General features: G+C 44.9%; 1 protein-coding gene across 4 annotated transcripts in view; it reads right to left on the reverse strand.

Annotated features, from left to right (window-relative positions):
- The window catches only part of Myo5b (myosin VB), a 279,722-nt gene that overhangs the window by 233,369 nt on the left and 27,417 nt on the right, over positions 1-18,936 (reverse strand). The window lies entirely within an intron of this gene.

The raw sequence follows: 18,936 nt of genomic DNA on the forward strand, positions 1-18,936 counted from the left end.
TTAAGTTCAATTGGGTAAGGAAGTGTAACCCTACCCTGTGGGTCAAATGGAGGAAGAGAAACTAACACCAGCAAGCAGTGACTCAACCACCTCAGCTACTTTTTAACCAAAGTAGGACAAGTGTTTATCACCTCTCTGTTCAGAGCTGAAAGGAACCTGACTGGGAATGGGTGGGGGAAGGAGTCATGCTATTCATTTTTAAACCAAAATACAGGAAATGGTTTTTAGCTAAGATGAATATTGGATAGTTACAGCATCAAATGTCTCAATCTCATGATCCTGCCTTGCTTTGCAGGATGGGTGCCAGCAATCTAAAGTCCCCATCACAGGAGGTTATCAGCCTCGTTCTGCCTCTAAAAGGCTGTCCTGATATGAGAAGTGTCAAAATGGCCAGAGCTGAATTACGTATCTGAAGAGTAACCTGGGTCCAACGATCAGCAACACAGCACACACAGGTCTAACTCCATCGGTAAATCCAAGTACATGCAAAATTACAGCAAAGCCAACCTCGCTACAAGACGTCAGCAAAACTAAGAACAGGGAAACACTCCTTTCAAGAATTCCTAAGAGAGGAACCATGGACATGCCTGATAAATTACCAGATGAACTTAGTTTGAACTGGACTAAAACCCCACCACTTCCTCAAAGACTTTTGGCCAAAGAGAACATAGTACTAATATCATCAAATGGCTTTAATCTGAATAAAGCATTTGAAAGTTTGTATTAAGTTTCATCTTGCCTGTCCCAATCCATCCAGCTAACTACACCAATTGCTTAGCAATACACATGAAGAAAGGCATTGGTGGGGTCTAGGAGGCACCTCAGTGACAGAATGGCTTCTAGGTTACATGAGGCCCTGGGCTCAATAGCAACACTGCCAAAAAAAAAAAAATGTACTTGGCAAATGAGTGAGTACTTAAAGGCATAAGGACAGGAAAGGTCTGTTAAGGGCCAGCTAGGGGGCTCAATGAGTAAAGTTTTTTGCCACCAAGCCTGAAAACCTCATAATATGTGGTGGAACAAGATAACTAAGACCCATGAGTTGTCTCTGGTTTCTGCTGGCACATGGGTGTGCATACGCGTGTGCCACAGTAAAGAGGACTGCATGCATTTGTCCTGGAGAGGGCCTGAAGTTGCACCAACCCTATAAAAGCACCGAGGGAGCTGCCCACCAGAATTCAATAGGTGCTCTCCTTAAATTTGAGAGGCAGAAGAGTCAACAGATGAGGCAAAGCCACTTCCCAACAAGGGGACTATGCCATGGGCTCAACAAACACGCCCTCCTGCCATCAGGGGCTGCTCAAACAATATCTAGGCACTACGACTCATAGGAAAGGTATCGAACTCATCGATCTGTAAAGACCTAGACTCCAGACAACTCACTGCATCAATATTTATGTGGATGAGGAAAATTTTCAAGTTCTGTAATATTAGTATCACATCCAAAATAAAACCCCAAAGGTCTATAGACATAAAGGGAAGAAATCATATATTTGTAAAGAAAGAAATACCTTAGCTACTATCCACAAGCACACAGGAAACTCTTTTTATAATAGGTACTACAGAAACAACAGGGCCAGCCAGAACTTAGTGGAATTTGTGGGCACACCTGTCCTACTACTTCCCATACATCTGGCTTGATCCTGCTGGGGACCTACAAGGTCCATACTGCCTTTTCCATCACTTTTTTGGTGTCTTGCTTAGAGCTGAACACACAGTGGGAATCCAACAAGCATTTTCTGGAGGCCCTTAAGCTCTTATAAGGTTATTTCCTCCTTAAGCCATGGCCTTGGTTTAGTACAGAAGTTGATTGCACACACCATCATAGTGAACTCACATAGTAAAAGCATTCTGGGCAGGTGACTACAGTGAGCTGCTGACTTAGTGGCAATGAGAAGACCCAGTTAACTGCTGCTGCCTGAAGCATTTCTCACTAGGAATGCTAAGTGCTTATAACAAACCCAAACAGCCCTTCAAGTGGGGAATGAAGAGAAAGCAATCAGATGGCATAGTGTCCTCTTTCTTCCCATAGGGCTGTCTAAAGAACGAGACCAGAGTATTTCAGTACAGAGATCTAGCCGCTCCCTAAGACTACTTCACACACAACTTCCTCCACAATGCATCTTTGGCTGCCAATCTAAAGAGGTCTGTCTTTGGTGTGAGCTTGTCCACGGCTCTACCATGAGTTTCCCAGGGTCAGACCTCAATTTTGGTTCTTCTCTCTCCCATCCAGCAACAGGACTTGGGTGGAAACAATAGCAGCAGCTGCTGGAAGTTCTCTGTATCTATGTCAGAATCATAGCAGACAACCCTGGCAAACCCCTCATGGGATTCTAGGGAGAGAGAGAAATCTACTCTTTATGACTACGGTGGGGGACTGAAGGAAAACAATGGTACTACAAGTAAGTGTCACCCCAAGTTGACAGCAGCAAGAGTCTAGAGGGAGCATGGCATGGATTCCAAATGTCAAAGGCTCTTTGCTATAACTAATGCAGCATGGAAGGTAGGCACGTAATACACCTAAATAAACACCATTTGCATCCATGAGGCATTCAGAGATGAAGAGCATTGCATGCTCAAGTTCAGATCCCAAGTGTGGGCAGTAGGACGTATGTACATGCATAACTATTTTATTTATTTTTAAACTTGTTATTTGTTCTTGTGTTTTACACATCATGCATTTTGATTCCAATCATTTCCCGTCCCTTCATATCCACTTTTGCCCTTGCACTCTCTCCCTTACCCTGAAATAAAATAAAATTTAAGAGAAAAGAAGAAAAGAAAAGGAAAAATCTCATCATGGAAGTTACAGTGTGACATAGGAAGTCACACAGTAAACCCTTTATCCATATATCTATAATTGCAAGTGTTCATTGCAAACACTCACTGGACTGGTTCGAGGCCTCTGGGACCTTTCATGGCTACCTTGTTGTTGCCCTGTGTCATGGAGATCCTGCAGTTTTGGGTCTGCAGGACCAGCTCCTTCATGTGCTCCAGGAGATCACAGATGGGGTGGATGCTGGGGTGGGCCAACTCATCATCCTAGTTCTGGGTAGTTGCAGGGTTGGTCAGCCTGTCAGCTCTCCCCTGTCTTCACCCCCAGGATGAGCTCTCCAGCATTTCCCTAGCTAGTTTACCCCTTGCAGGGATGCTCAAGGGGCGGGGCCAGTTCTCTTGCTTTCAGGTCCTCAGGGTTGGATCCCCTACACCTGGACCATCAGGGCCAGGTCTACTGTGTTGCCCAGGTGGCGGTGGAAGGGTCACTCTCCCGAGTCCTGCAGCTGGTGAGGGTCAGGGACAGCTCTTATGACCTCAGGGCCAACTCACTCCCCCACCTACCACAGGAGGCGAAGGAGTGGGGAGAGGGTATCTCTCCCCCACCCACACCGCCATAACGCAGATGAGGGGTAAGGCCAGATTTACCATGCTTATGTCCTCGGGGTGGTTCATCTGAGCCCCTGCCAATAGGGTCAGCTCTACTGTGCTATCTAGGAGAGGCGCAGGGTCCACTTTCCTGAGTGCTGCAGGTGGTAAAGGGGGAAGGTCAGCTCCCTCACCCACCACAGGAGTGGCAAGGGCCAAGGAGGGATGGCATCTCTCCTTCACCCTCATCACCACATGGCAGACAAGAGGGGAATGACCATATGACGACTTTAAATCCCCCAGGGTGTCAGGGGACACATCAATAAAGACACACTTCTCTGCGAAGAGTAACACGGATCCCAACACAGACATTCCTTGATAGAAATCACGGGAGTCAAGAGGTTTCCACCTGGAATTCCCCTCGCTTTTCCAAAGGAGAACATAGTGGATGACAGCCTTAGAGCGACTATAAAATAACCTACTTCCAGGTGTCTTTGTGGTGTCCCTAACCACAGCAATCCTCACAGGGCCAGCCCTCAAGTGAGGTATTTAAATAAAAAATGCTGATGGGGAGAGTTTAGAAAATTCATTTCATTCATCATAAAAAGTGTAGTCTTCCATTAGTTAATAATAAAAATGTATTCAACCAACAAAAACGCTCTAAAGATCATTCAACCAGATTTAACCTAAAGTCAAGATGTGCAAATTGAACCTACTAGTAGCCATTCCAAAAGAAATTTCTGCACACACAGGGAAAAATGCCACTTGAAGGCTATGCAAGCATAGTATGGGGGAAAATAGATGATTTTCCCTTCAATTTAGGAGCTCAAGACATTCTAATTAAGTCTGCAAACTTGTTACACCATTGGTCTTCACCGGAACCCTTGACATTGATGGAAGAAACCACTTACCCAAAACTGATACATTTCACATTTACTTTTTCTTTGTTTTTGAAATTAAAGGGGAAGCCTTCTTAGTGTACAAACTACACCGCCGTTTCCCCACATGGTCTAACAGGCAACCGAAGGGAGGAGCTCTGTCCAATTGGGACTTGTTGAAGGAGAATTATGCAACGGGGAGCATGTCCCAGTACACCTTCATGTCCTACCTTCACTCAGTCTAACGCCTCGTAGATGGGGGCCCAGAGCAAGGCTCACAAAGTGTTTATGCCAGATACAAGTTTGGAGGGCTTAGTCCAAAGACTTCATTTTAGAGATGAGGACTCAAAGCCCAGGGAGGTCAAGTCACATCTAAGGAAGGTCACAGCCAATAAATAAATTCTTTTTCAGTCGGATTTTGGAAAACCCCTCTTACAGAGGGACCCTGGTGAAGAGGAAACAGGCAAAAGAGGCACACCCTCAGACAACACCCACCTGCTGGGGTCCTGGCACATTGACCAGTGTCCTATCAGCGCAACTACAAGTCTGGCCTTGGCAACCTGGAACCATGCAAGTGTGTACAGCAGGAGACAAGCTGGAAGCAGAGCAAGACCTGAGCTTTCAGCCCTGGTCATCTGTGTCCGCCCTGTGTCTCAGTGTCCTCAGGGAAGAAGCACGGATACCACAGACACTGAAGAAGCCATCCCTCCCTGCTTGGGACAAGTATTCATGAACTCTCTATTTTCAAGAGAAATGAAATCCGAATTAACTCAGTCCCCAGACTCAGCCTGTATTTCCCCAGGATCTCTTTGCATGGTTTTCTACATGAATCAGGGCCTCTTAGAACTGGAGGGGATTTTATAAAAGTCAAATCCATCTGGGTAAAAATAAAAAGCTTACATATTTAGAGTTGTTTAGACACTGAAAACAGCTGGTGAGATACACAGGACAAAAATGCTTCTGCAGCTAATTCTGAGGAGGCTGGGGGCAGTGGAGGTGGATTTCTCACTTGTAACGCTGTACTCCTCCCCAGAGAAGGTTTTGCTAGTCTACACAATCTCTCCATCCCATAAGGACACACGCATCATGGGGCTTACCTAATCCTCACCCTAGCCTGAACCACTCTCTCGTCAACCCTAGAAACTACTCCCCAAAGCCAAAAGGCCGGTTCCACCAGTAACTCCCAACCCAGCACCCTCTCCCAAAACCTATCCTGGATTCTTCCTCCTCACACTGGACTCTGTCCTACAGCCACCTCAGGGGCCAAAGTCTCAGGGGCCATCTTCAAGATTTATGGAAGGCAAGCTACATCACCAGTAATATTTTTATACAGCTGGGCATCAGGTTTATTGAGCACATAAAGCCAAAGACGTCTATTTATTGGCTCACCCATATTCATTCATTGAGCTCCTTAGAAGGCAGACTCCTTAACATCTGTGGCTACGGACATGTGCTCTATCCCAGGCATGGAGAAGACACGAAGAACTAAGTAAGCACCTTAGTGCCAGGAATCAGTCGAGTCCTAAAGATGAAGTTTTCAGTGAAGCAGGCCCTGCCCGTGTGCTCTCTCACCTTACATTCTACTGACGAGATAGGAGTCCTTGGGCTTCCCACAGGTCAGGGAACCCTGATTGCTCTTCGAGCAGATGAGGGAGGAGGACTTGATCGGGGGAGGGGGAGGGAAATGGGAAGCGGTTGCGGGGACGAGGCAGAAATCCTTAATAAATAAATAAATTTAAAAAATAAAAAAAAAAAGATTTACATGGGGCCCCCACCGATATGGAGAAAACCTAAACACCTCAGGTGATATGTAAGCCAGTCCCTGATGCCAGCTGCCATAGCCCCCCTTCCTCACAGCTTACCCACCGCCTCCATGTCACACTCGAGATCTGTGACCCCTTCCTGGTTCCTTGTGATCTCAAAACTGGTCCACTGCCCATGACACTCTTCCTTTTCTGTCTCATTACCTTCCTTGACACAACTCGTAGTATTCCGTCAGCGTCCCTGAGCAGGCTGTCCGCACTCTGCAAATATCCTCCACGGATTTAATATACCTCACCGTATCAGAAGCTTTGCCTGGGCTCTGTCTCTGTCTCTCCCCCATATCTGGCACAGACACAGTCTTCCAGCACCAACATTAAAAGGTGTGTTGTCTAAGGAGCTCAGTAAATAATTACACTTACAAATCCTAGGATCCTGTGGGGTTGACCACAGGCCGAAAATGTTGCCAACAGGAGACACTGGAAACCACACCCTATCCCAGAACTAAGGCTGTGCCCACAGCCCCACACCCAACTGCCTCTCCCGATTGCCAGTAATGAGCAGAGACCTCTGTCCCTAAAAGGTCATTATTAGTAAGCACGTTGGTTTGGTTTTGCTTGTCTGCTTTGGTTTTGGCTGATTTTAATTTTTACCTTTGACATTTTACCTAGAGCATATTTGTGTGTGTGTGTGTGGCACATGTAAGCACGTGAACTTGTACCTGCATGCCGCAACACATGCATAGAAGCCAGAGGACAACCTGCAGGAGTCAGTCCTATGCTTCTACTGTGGGGGTTCTGGGGAGCAAACTTAGGCCATCAGGATTGATGACAAGTGCTCTCAACCACTGGGCCATCTCAGCAGTCCGTGGTTTATTTTCAGAGCTCTCAGGAATCTCTACTGTTCTCCTGGATGTCGCCTTGGATGCTGCATCTTAGAATAGCTTTGGGTCTCCCTGGATGTAGCTAAGAGAGACCCTGACTTCCTTTTTATTCCAGGGCTGTTTTACTTTGGCCTTGTATGTTTTTATTTCCTCATCTCCCCCCACCATCAGCTCCAAAAACTAAACATGCCAGAGCTCCAACCATAGCTCCCAGTGAGCACCTCGCTCCAATGTTCTAAGCATTGCAGTCACACCACGGCCCACCACGAACTGTTCCTGCGGACATGGAATAGATGTCACCCAGTTCTCTCCCAACTCTTAAAGCAACTGTTGAGGACATCAACCTGAAGTGATCATTGAGCCATTCTGGGTCTCAGAGCCATCATTAAGAGTGCAAATTCCAAGGATCAGAACTCAAATAACATGACTAAGTTTACAGCCTTCTGTGGATATTTGTAGACTTTGATGTCAAATAGACCTAGGTTTAAATATAGGCTACAACCCCATTCTGTGCCTGAGTGCTTCGTCGTTTATATAATTAGGTAACCGCCAACACATTGTTATGCAAATAAATTGAAGTAGGCAAGAAAAATGCATGGTTCCAGCGACAGTGCAATAGAAGATGTTTGCTACCTTTAATCTAAGACACAATTTTTTAAAACTTTAAGCAGAAGGAGGATTGTGCTGCATCAGAGAACCCTTCTTTGGGGTTCTGGAATAAGCATTTTGCTTCCAAAGGCTATGCACATCAGCTCTCTCGCCTGGTCACTTGGAATCGTGATAATCTGTTCAATTTCTTCGGGGCAGACTCTGCCCAATTCCCACTAACGTCTGCATTCCAGCACCCCTGGACTGCCTTCCAGCTACTGGGTGCACTAAACCAACCTCAGCCCAGAGGCTCTGTATCCCAGAGAACATCCCTTGACTCTGGTCTAAGACAGCTGGGGCATGGTGAGCGCAGTAATTGGAATGACGCATTATAGAAACAAGAGTGCAGAGTCATCAGAGACTCTGTCGCCAGACCACCTCTCCTCAGCTAAAGATGATAGATGTATAATGTGGCTCTTTGGATGCCCAGGTTTCATGAAAAGCACAGTCTACCAAACCATGCCAGTCAGGTTCCCTGAGTCTCCTGCTGAGGTGGTGGGCAAAAGTAGTATAAGCCACCTGCCCACTCCCACAGCACAAACTGCTCCACAGAACTGCATGTCCTTTCTTGGGGATTTAAGGGTTCACCCACAAAAGCGCTTCTGCACATAACCTGGGGATATTCTAGGATGATAAGTGTAGCAAACACTAAGGGCATTCTTCCTGTGTTAAAATGGATGAAATATAGGAGCTGTAGAGATAGATGATTCGGTGTAAAGAGCACAGCCTGCTCTTGCAGACCTGAGTTCAGGTCACAGGACCCAAATGTCAGGGGACCTGACGTCATCTTCTCCTCCACGGCACCTGCACACATGTGCACACGCCCTCTCCCAGACACAGAAATAGTTTCAAAGAAAGATCTTTTCTGAAAGGTGAAAGGTGACAGGCACACAGGTGAAAATGAACCGCTTCTATTTTCAGTGGGGATCTACACAGGGTTTTAACACTTTTTTGTTTCTTAATGTATTAACACCTCCAAGTTCGGATGCCAGAAGGAAGTGACAAGCCTACCATACCGTGACTGGTCAATCACTCCAAGCAGAGTTGTTGACATCATAAGCTGACCACAGAGTTCAGAGCTGTAAGGTAAGAGGAGGTGACCTGTTCCCAGACCACAAAGAGGCCAGCAGGAGCGGCCAAGCCTGCCCCAGGCAGTTTTTTTGTTTTGTTTTGTTTTGTTTCTGTAGTTGTTTTATTTTTAACTTTGAAACACAGGAAGGCTAACACTTATTTCCTAAATTCTTCACATCTATGAAGGCTGAGGGAAATCTCTTGCATTTTAGTTGGCATTCACTTTTAGAAATTTTTCTGCCACACTAGAAAACAAAACAACTGAATGGTGTCATACTAGAAACTAGCTCAGTTCCTCAGCCATACTCTGGTGACCCAGAATCTACCTTAAGCAAACGGCAATTAAAATTTAACTTCCTTATAAAACTGTAGGAAACCAACCTAAAGCTACTGTTGGTGATACAGTCACAAAGATTTCATGCAGAAGTGGTTGTCTCATTGTCAAGGCTATCTACAGCAAGTAATCTGGGCCCCTAATCAGGCCTTCACAGGGATATTGACATCCTGTGATACAATTAGTCACCTGGGTTAAATTCCAAACTACCCAATAAGATAGATACATTGCACATTTGTATTGTACAGCCTAATTTCATGCTAATGCTGGTGGCACAGGCCTGTGATTCCATCTTGTTGGGGGGCTGAAATAGGAAGGTAGTGGGTTTAAGGCCTGTCTGGGAGGCAAAGTGAGTTAAAGGCAAGGCTCAGTAATTTGGTGAGACTTTGTCTTTAAAGGGGGGTAGTAGGGTGGATGTAATATAGTGGCAGAACCTTTACCTAGAATGTGCAAGGTTCTTCTGTAAGGATACAGTGTTTCTAAGAGTTAGGAACTAAATAGCATCTTTTAAGCCAGGAGAGTGGGTTGAATATTTTCTGGTTATTTATACACAGGAGCAACAGGAGATGAGAGAAATATATGTTGTCCTTCTGAAAATAAAATCAGACAAGTCTGTGAGAGGTGACTTCAGTAAAACTTTGTGCCCCAAAATGAAAGGGTCCTGACTCCCTAAATCCAGGAACTTCTGAGCACATCTCTGCTACCAATATAACATCTCAACGTACAAATGTTCATGATCGGCCAGCACAGTAGGACATCAATGAGGCCAAGCCCTTTTGTGAATTCCAACAGGACAGCTGGACCTCCGGCTCTCCAGAGTTCGCCTCCTAGAGCTCACACAGCACCCACCTGAAACATCTGTGTGTCTACATGGATGGCAGAGACTTTCTCAGGCAGCTGCACCTGAGAAAGAAAGGGATTAGAGAAAGAGGAAGAAGGTAAGCACTGCCACCTCTCATTCTAGAGACCCTATACTTGACTCTTTTGAAGACTATTAGATCTGCAGGTGACTTTTTCTTAAAGCTTATTCAAAACAAAAACAGAAACAAACAAACAACTGAGCTCCAAACCTCTTGCAATCTGTGCCCTCAAAACACCAAGGTCCAAAATTCCTCCCTCTGTGTACATTAGAGTTGGCTCCTTTCATTTTCAAAATTTGAACTTAGGGAAGGATGGTGTGAACGTTAACTGGTAAAGGTTATGATAAGCTCACGTGCATACAGTAGGGACAATAGTCATGCAAAGCGAAGTTCAAAGAGAAAGGATGTAAACAGTCCCCAGTGGGAACACCGTGTTCTTAGTCCCTAGAAACATTTAACTGAGCTTACACGTGCTGTTATCTGGAAGCACCAGGAGTGCACTGAATACAATATGCTGAACCAGCAAAAATGCAGACTAATAATCCAATAGCTTGTCCAACAAGCACTTCTAATTGGGACAGTCAGACCCTGAAGTGGGAGGGGTTGGCATTAGTCATGAGGAAGACTTTCCCAACTGTGAGGGTTGGCCAAATCCCTGGGATGAATCAAGGACGTGAATATAAGCTCCCTTCTATAAAATCCTCTAAAATCAGATCAGTTCTCATCCATCCAAGGCCATTCTACTGACCTGCCTGATGCATACATTATATAGTATAGGGTACACAAAGCCAGCACCCAGAAATCCATTTTCCTTCTCTACTCTTTGTTTCTGATAACAGGAAAGTAAACAAAGTAAAGGTACAAAGACCTGCTTTAGATCAGACAAATCTTCACCCCAACTGCAAATCCTCTAGTGATTCAACTCAGACCAACCTGAAAACCAGACTTGTTTTGCACAGTTATGTGGATTCATATATTAAGTGTGTGACATAGGAAGTCCGTTCCTACACAGTGGCTGTAGTCACTCAGGTAGGAAGCCATCACATAACACCAAGTCTGGACCTACATAAAAAGAAGCCAATACTGCTAGATAACTAAATAATGATGATTTTAATTAAAATATAGCTCTTTACTAGAGCTTACATTACTTTCATCAGTTTTATTACTATCATCTTTTCAATTACAACTGCATTGGGACAAGATTCTAAGCAATTCCAAGAGACTATGTTCAATCAAGTGTTCACCCTGATAATAGTTAAAGGACTAGCTCCGCTTTACTACTTTGGGTTTAAAATCTTCTCCTAAGGTCTGCTCATCATCCATCACGGCTTCTAACCACCACCCAGCAGTGTGTCTACATACTAATTCAAGGCTGACTGCACCCAAACTCAGAGAAGAGTCATTTAATTACTCTGCCAGGCACTCCCAAGAAGCACAATGAGCTATTTCATTCTATTTCTTTCACCAGAGTAGACGCAAAAAGAAAGAGGAAAATCCCCAGTACGCTCATATAGACTTAGCAGCTGTCCTTTTCCCCATTAGGAGAGCAAGTCTCCCTCTGCTCAGACAGCAAGGGCTAGTAGCTTTTGCGCACTAAACCTATCCTCAACAACTACAAACCGAGATGCAGAAAATAAGTATCGTGAGTCACCGGAGACCACTCCAACCTATGGGCACATGGTCAGAGCTTCAAGTCCCCTCACCCTGACAGTTCAAATGATGGGCAGGAAGGCTCTTAGCCTCTTCCTGGTGTAGGATGCTGAGGAAAAAAATAGTATGGTCTTGCACAAGGAGACTCCAGCAATCTGTCCTGTTTTAACTGGAACCACAGCCTACAAAGTCCCATTGGAGTACTCTAGCTTGAAGTAAAAATCTCAATTACAACCCAGCTCACAAGACCCAGGCCAGTGGATTCCAGAAGGAACACAGGTTTAAAAACACATGCTTATATACAATATCCGCTTCTAGGAGACATTTAACACCTTCATGCTCAGCAAAAATTCCCTGTGCTGTCATTTGCTGAACAAAGAATAAAATTTGTTGTTGCCGGAATCTAGTATCTCTGTCTTCAGCTTCAGCTACTTAAGTGTGTCCAAGTGGCCCATTCTGAGAGTTTTCACGTTGTACCTCAGCTTTTTGACTTGGTAGTAGAAAGAGAAGCCGGGGCTCAACCTTGACACCTTTCCCCACGACCTCCCTAAAGCCAGTCATCACACCAAGTTCCAAATTTCTACCATTTGTGTACATCTGAAAGCCATTCTATTGCCCAATGATCCTGTCCCAGCCAACACACAAGCCAGTGCCATCCCTAACCTAAGCCACAATGATCCCTTAGTAACTGGTTTCTCTGCCCCATATCACCTGCCTTCTCTTTACATTGTACAAATATGATTATTTAAATCATGCTGAATTGACCATCTCCACCCACTTTAACATCAAAAATGCATTTCCTTTCAACATGGGATGAAATATGAAATTCTTACCTCAACAAAAATATCATATATGATATGATCCCAGCCTATGCCCCATCCCTATCCTGTTATTTATAACAGCCTTGCCCTTCTGAGACTCAACTCTTCCCACAAGACAGACCCTTCCCTGCCCCCTGAGCCTTAAGCACTGACTTCTCTCTCTACTTGAACCATCTCTCTCTTCCCAAATCAACCAAATCCTTTTCCCTCGCAAGCTTCTTTTGCATACTCAGAGAGAACATCACAGGTATCAAATCTAAAGTAAGTGTGCCTCATAATTCTTATACCATCCTGTTGCTGTTCACCATAAGTGTCCATAAAACTGATTATCTCACACTTAACTGTGGGATGATACAGTGTTTGTCTCTCACTAGATTACAACCATGTAAGGTGAGAAACCGTGTCCCGTGGTTCCAGGGGCATACACAGTGCTTAATGCAGTCTAGAGTGGGCACTTGAAGATAATGGTAAAAGGTGTGAACTGATGTTTTCAGTTCTCTTATTTGTTCCCTCACAACTCAGCAGAACGCCACAGGTCCATTGGGGGTTTTATTATACATAAAAGAAAAAGCTCACATGCCCTGTGCTGTCATTTCAAAGAAGGAAACAGAGCGCAGAAGAAATATAAGCATGGTGGAAATGGGAACATGGAGCCATTTAGTTAAGAACATGACTTGCCAGCTCAGAAGGATCCCGAAGGTAATGAGTTCAGAGTCATCCATAAGGATGTTGTATTTGTTTGATACAGCATCTTCTTGGAATCACACATTAAATGCACAAACAGTGGTTGGCATATTACAGGGAAGTATTTATAATGAAAAAGTGAGAAGAAAATTCCTGATCTCTTCAAAACTCACATTAATGTTGCTTAGAACCTCTGACTGCTTTTACACGCCCACTTTTTCACACACTAACACTCCATCTTCCACAGTGGGACAGGTATCTAGACATCTCATCTGGTTTTCTATCCTTGTTGGCAGAGTTCCTCTTGACCCTAAGGACCCACAGTTATACTCTCCTTTGCATCAGTTCCTAGCAGATGATCTGTACCACTTATGGACTTAGATTCCATTACACCCCATCAGTACATAGAGAAGCACAGACTCCTACAACCCGAAACTACCTGTGAAGAGTGCTCAAAATCACCGGTGTCAAAAACCTCACCTTTTAAAGAGAAACACACAGGGCCCAAGGAGATGTTTACAAGGAGGGAGTCTGTGAAGGACAGCTCTACAGAGCGAGTGCCAGTCCCCTGGCCCCCGATCCAAGAACTGACCGGTTACCATCCCTCCTCAAAAAGCAGGACCTGCAGTTATCAATGATCTTGCATGTGCAGAAGTTGGCCAAGCACTCAATGACTAGGTCAGAATGATAGTATCTGTGGATGGCCACGGAGTCCTTCAGATTAAAAATGTCTTACATTGCTATGTTTGTCGCTATCATTTTAGTGGGCATTTGCTATACAGAGCATCGTAAACTCCATAGCTAATCTCCTGCATGAAGATCAAGAGTTATGAGAAGCAAAAGTTTGAATTCATTACGCTGAGGAAACTCACCAAGAAGTAGGACAGGTTTTTCTACAGTTGCCTACCATTCTAAAGAAAAACAGACCCTAAGAACACAGTCAAGCTCCAAGTCAGGTTAACCAAACCGCAGGAACCAAGGGAAGATCTGTAAAAATCATATCCAGAAAAGTGAATTTCACTTTGGCTACAAGACACAGAAATCAATCTCGAACTGACCAGGACACTTCCTCCCTGCTGACTAGCTTCAAAAGTACTAGGATGTGCTCTGCAGACTGCTGGTGAGGAGAGATAGCAAAGGTCATACCCAGCACTGAACTCTGCATTCTGTCTACTAACCTGCCAGCAAGATGGACACTCCCCACAGTGGTACAATAGCACTGTGACTGTTACTAGGTACCTGACTGACTTCTGATTGGATTTGAGCCTGGTGCACAGCGGGGAATCTCATGCCTGGACCTGTATAATTGGCCAAAAGCCCATGGCTGAGGAGGTCATGGGTCCTAGGGTAGAACCTGCTATTGTTATTTTGTTCAAAGGCCATGTCGTCCAACTGCCTTCTAAATCTGTTTATACCCATAGGCCTGGACCACTCTTAGTCCTGGTTTTGCTATGGGCAGCAGTCAATGCAGAGGCACACAATTGGTCACGGTGCTAAGGAGATGAGGCAGTGTTTAACTCTAAATGGAACATCTTTATCCAACCGGGCCCCTGCAAAGTTCAAGGAACATCTCAGAAGGAGAGGCAGAAAACCAAGAAACACATCCATTCACATAAGGGCGGCACTGATTGGGGTTAGTGGATTATCAGAAGGAAGCAGAGACATGAAATTTGCAAGGGTATGTTTTGTTTGGAAGGGTAAATGGGGGTAGACACATTTCATTGCATACATGAATGACATTTAAGAAGAATTTTTTTCAAAAGAGATGTGCATTTGTATTAACTGTAACATTGCTACCTTAGAGTGGAGGATGGAGCTATTTACAGAGTGCCTGCCATCTACAGAGGCTGAGGAGCAGACTCTTCAACAGCTGCCTGACCCAAAGGCATAGAGGACAATCGTGCTGAAAGATTTGAAAGTATGGAAAGAGGTACGCAGCATCATTCTCTACAGAAATATGGGGAACGAAGCTCTCCTTCTACAGACCAGCTAACATTTACTTAGTTTATTATTCTCCAACACGATAGACATTTTAGTCTTCCCCAAGTGTCATAGCTATCCCTGATCTCCAACTTGATGGTATCTAGGATACCTAAGACATAGGCCTCTGGGCATGCCTGTGAGAGACCAACTGGGTGATGTCAATCGAGTTGAGAGAACCTACTCAAGATGTAAGTGTGCACCATTCCACAGTCCCAGACTGCATAAAAAGCATCCATTATTGCACGCTCATGTACACACACACACACACACACACACACACACACACACGCACGCACACGGCCTACAGGAAGTGCATATGATGCTACACCTGCCAGATGCAACCTGCTGCTGCTCTTTCCCTCTGATCCTGGAGTGGAACATCAGTGACCCCTAGGAAGTATCCTTAGGTTCTAGACAGCGTCCCCATATAGAGTAAAAGGAGGCTAGACCAAATGACCCAAGGTCCTCAACACTGAAAGGCAGAGCTCTTGGGTGGAAGAATATCCTCTGCTACCATGAAAGGGAGCCAGGGGTGTGAAAATCCAACTGAAGGCATAAATAGAAGTTTCTAGAGGAAAAATAGCGTGAAACTTATTAAGAAGTCAAAGATGCCCCATGCAGGAAACAGGAGGCCAGGGAAGCCAGCCAAGGAAGGTCGCTGCCTTTTGCTAAACTGGTTTGGTAGTTTCCTTTGTTTTATTTTTAAATTTATGGAAATCAGTACATAGGCACCTGCACAACTGCCGACAGCCAATTGCTGCTCCTTCAGCAATGTTACCAGCACAGGATAGCCAATGGGAGCTCTGTCAAGGAGACTATTTTTTTATTATTGAAAAAAAAAATTCATACAATCTATTCAGATTACAGTTTTCCCTCCCCCAACTCCTCCCAGATCTTCTCCACCTAGCCAACACCACACCCTCTCTTTCTCTCTTTAGAAACAGGCAAACAAAAAAACATAACACACACAAACCAATAAAAACACAAAATTGGAAATTATATTATTATATTGGCAAAGGACCAGTAAGATAAGAATGTCCAAACAAAGCAGTAAGAGACAAAAATGTCTACAAAAATACCATTGTATCCACTTTGTCTTGGCCCTCTAGTGCTGGGCATTGGGCCTCCCTTAAGTGTGGTTAATGTACCCAGTGAGACTCCATCCGAGAAACTGAATTTCCCTTTGCAAGTGATGTCAATAGGAGATAAACTCTTGATAGGAGTTTGTATACACTTCACCTTCTCAGTTCCATCCTGCAGGGACTAAACCTGTACAGGCTCACCCTATACATGATGCCACAGTCTCTGTGAGTTCTTATTTCATCTGTCCTGTTGTATTTGGAAGGCACTGTCTCCTTGCTATCACTCAGCCTCTATGGCTCTCACAATCATTCCAATTCCTCTTCCACACAGATCCCTGAGCTCTGAAGGGAGGGGTTTGATGAAGACATCCCATTTAGGGCTAAGTGTCCTAAAATCTCTCACTCTTTGCACACTGCCAGTTGTGGGTCTGTGCTGGTTCCTATCTACTACAAGAGAAAGCTTCTCTAATGATGGCTGAGCCAGACACTGGTCTATGGGTACAGTAGAACGTTACTAGAGGTCATTTTATTGCTATGTTCTGTTAGCAGAAAAATAGCATTTTTTCCCCTAGGCCCATGGCCTATCAGTTCTTGGCTACCCGAGTAGTGTCAGGTGGATTCCATCTCGTGGGACTTAAATCCGATCAGAAAGTATTTGGTTAGTCCTACAATATTTGGACCACTATTGCACCAGCATGTCATGCAGATGGGTCACTGTCATATATCACAGGGTTTGTAGCTGGGTTAGTATAATGTAGAGAGAAACTTCCAGTACCAGAAATACTAGTTAATAGGAGTAAAAGCTTTAACTAGGCACCAGTTCAACTCCTCCATGTTCAATAAAATATGTATATGATGTCTTTAGCAATAGGTCCTTAACATCAGTTTGTGGAAAGTGACCGATAGCCTACTAAGTCATATGAAAACCTGCTACTACAGAAACTTCTTAAAATTTATAATAGAGGAAAGAAATCTAAATAGAGTCTCCCAATAACAGGGGAGACAATGACCCAACTAGACATTTTTCACCAAGTAAAATGTCAAGTGCCAGGAATAGGTAGCATCCAGTTGAGTTATTGGCCAAAAGGACCCTATGGGAACCCCCAAATAACCTAGGGAAACTTTCAAATCCTTGTGTATATATATGTGTATGGGGGGGTGTATTATATAAGAAAAGGGTTTCTTTTGTGACAGCCTTTCTACTCAGCCTAAACCCTATCTTCTAACCAGGTTCCAAAATGCATCACTGCAGCTTAACGTGCTATAGCAGAGTGGTGTAAGGAAAACAACCTTCAGAGCCCTCAGCAATCCTTCCTTCCCCACCAGAGCAAGGTCTTGCCAATTGTGAGCATATGGTGGAAGCATCTTGGTCATACATCACGGGACTCCCATGGCCAGACTTTAGCAATGCAACCACAAGAAGTAAACAGCCTTGAAAGTACACATTCTCTAGAAAACTGCTCTGGGGAGGTGAGCAAATACCAGACTCTAAGATCTAGAAGACTGGTACTTTTTAAACCCCAATTTGGGACCTCAACCACATCACATTAACCCCCAACACACAATTCCTTCAGGGTGCTGCTCTCTGATGCCATCAGCTCTAACCACCCAGCATCCACAGCGCCCTCTGGCACCTCAGTGCTGCACTGGGCAAGCTTCCTGAGGCAACACCATCTGTAGACCAGAAGTGTCCACAACATCCCGATGCACCAGAAGCAGAGTCCTCCTGCTGCACAAGCCACAGAGCTGGCACCTCTCCACCCCATCCAAGCCCTGACAGGGAAACCTCTCTCTCCCATTCTTAAGTACCAAGAGCAGCAGCCATCAGTGAAGCAATATGCCCCTGGGAGAGCCTGCCTCTTACAAACTGGAGATAGGCTCGTATTTCATATGCCAACAATTTTTTGTGCAGTGTTCATGCAATTGCAGCTAATGAAAATGGCTCTGTGGAATGCGGAGCAGTCAGCAGATCTTCGGAAATGAATTGCTACCAAAGCTGTCAGCTTTCCAAGACACAAGATGATTCAAGACTGTGTGCAGACAGTGAATGAAATACTCAGCCAGCTACAATTTCCTTTTCTCCCCAGACCTCCTCACACCTCCCCAGAGAGGGAAGCCATGAGGAGAACTATCACTGTGCAGAGAGCATGACCTCTCGTTTCAGGCTGGCCTCTTTCCTTGTACTTGCCCTCCACTCTCCCTGGAGCTGGACAAGCTGGGATGCTATTCCCATTTGGGGTTTCCCCTTCATGATGGCAATGGCCCAGGTCTGCAGCCTTCATGAGCAAGATCTTTTCCAACCTGCCACATTAGGCAAGGAAGAGGGGAAATCCCTGGCGAGAGCTCAGGCAGAAACCCAGCACAGCTCTCCTGGGGAACACTGGCTTAGTTTCCCCACCTATCCAATTTCCTGATGGTCAGGACCCACCGGCAGCCCGGGTGCTAGATACTGTGGGAAACTCTGCAATGCTTTTCTGATAGCGATGTGTGTGCCTTTCCAACAATGGCAGAGGCACAGGGCCCTCCAGAGCCTCCTTCTAAAAGTAAATTGAGCAGAAACAGCTCCATTCAGCCGAGACCAGGCACGTCTCACAAACCAGAGTTTTCAGGCTGCAGCAGGATGAACAAGCACTCTACAGTCAGCACCGCTGTGCCTGCCTGGGACCTCAGGACCCCAGCCTGGACCACTGCATTGGAGAGAGGAGAAAAGCAGTCATGACTCTAACTTGCTCTGAAAATCCCAAACAGACAATATGAACTCAGACATCCTATCTGGATCTACACTCTACAAGATTTGTATTTTAGCCTTGTAAGTAGGAAGAGTCCATTTAAAGAAAATGCAAATATTTCTTTAAAAAAAAAAACCTTCCAAGTCATTAGAGGCGTGACATTCTAAGCCAAAGAAAAATTTAAGAAAA

Source organism: Microtus oregoni, unplaced genomic scaffold (assembly GCF_018167655.1).
Source record: "Microtus oregoni isolate MIOR12 unplaced genomic scaffold, Mior012 000057F_ref0000458, whole genome shotgun sequence".
Taxonomy (NCBI): Eukaryota; Metazoa; Chordata; class Mammalia; order Rodentia; family Cricetidae; genus Microtus; species Microtus oregoni.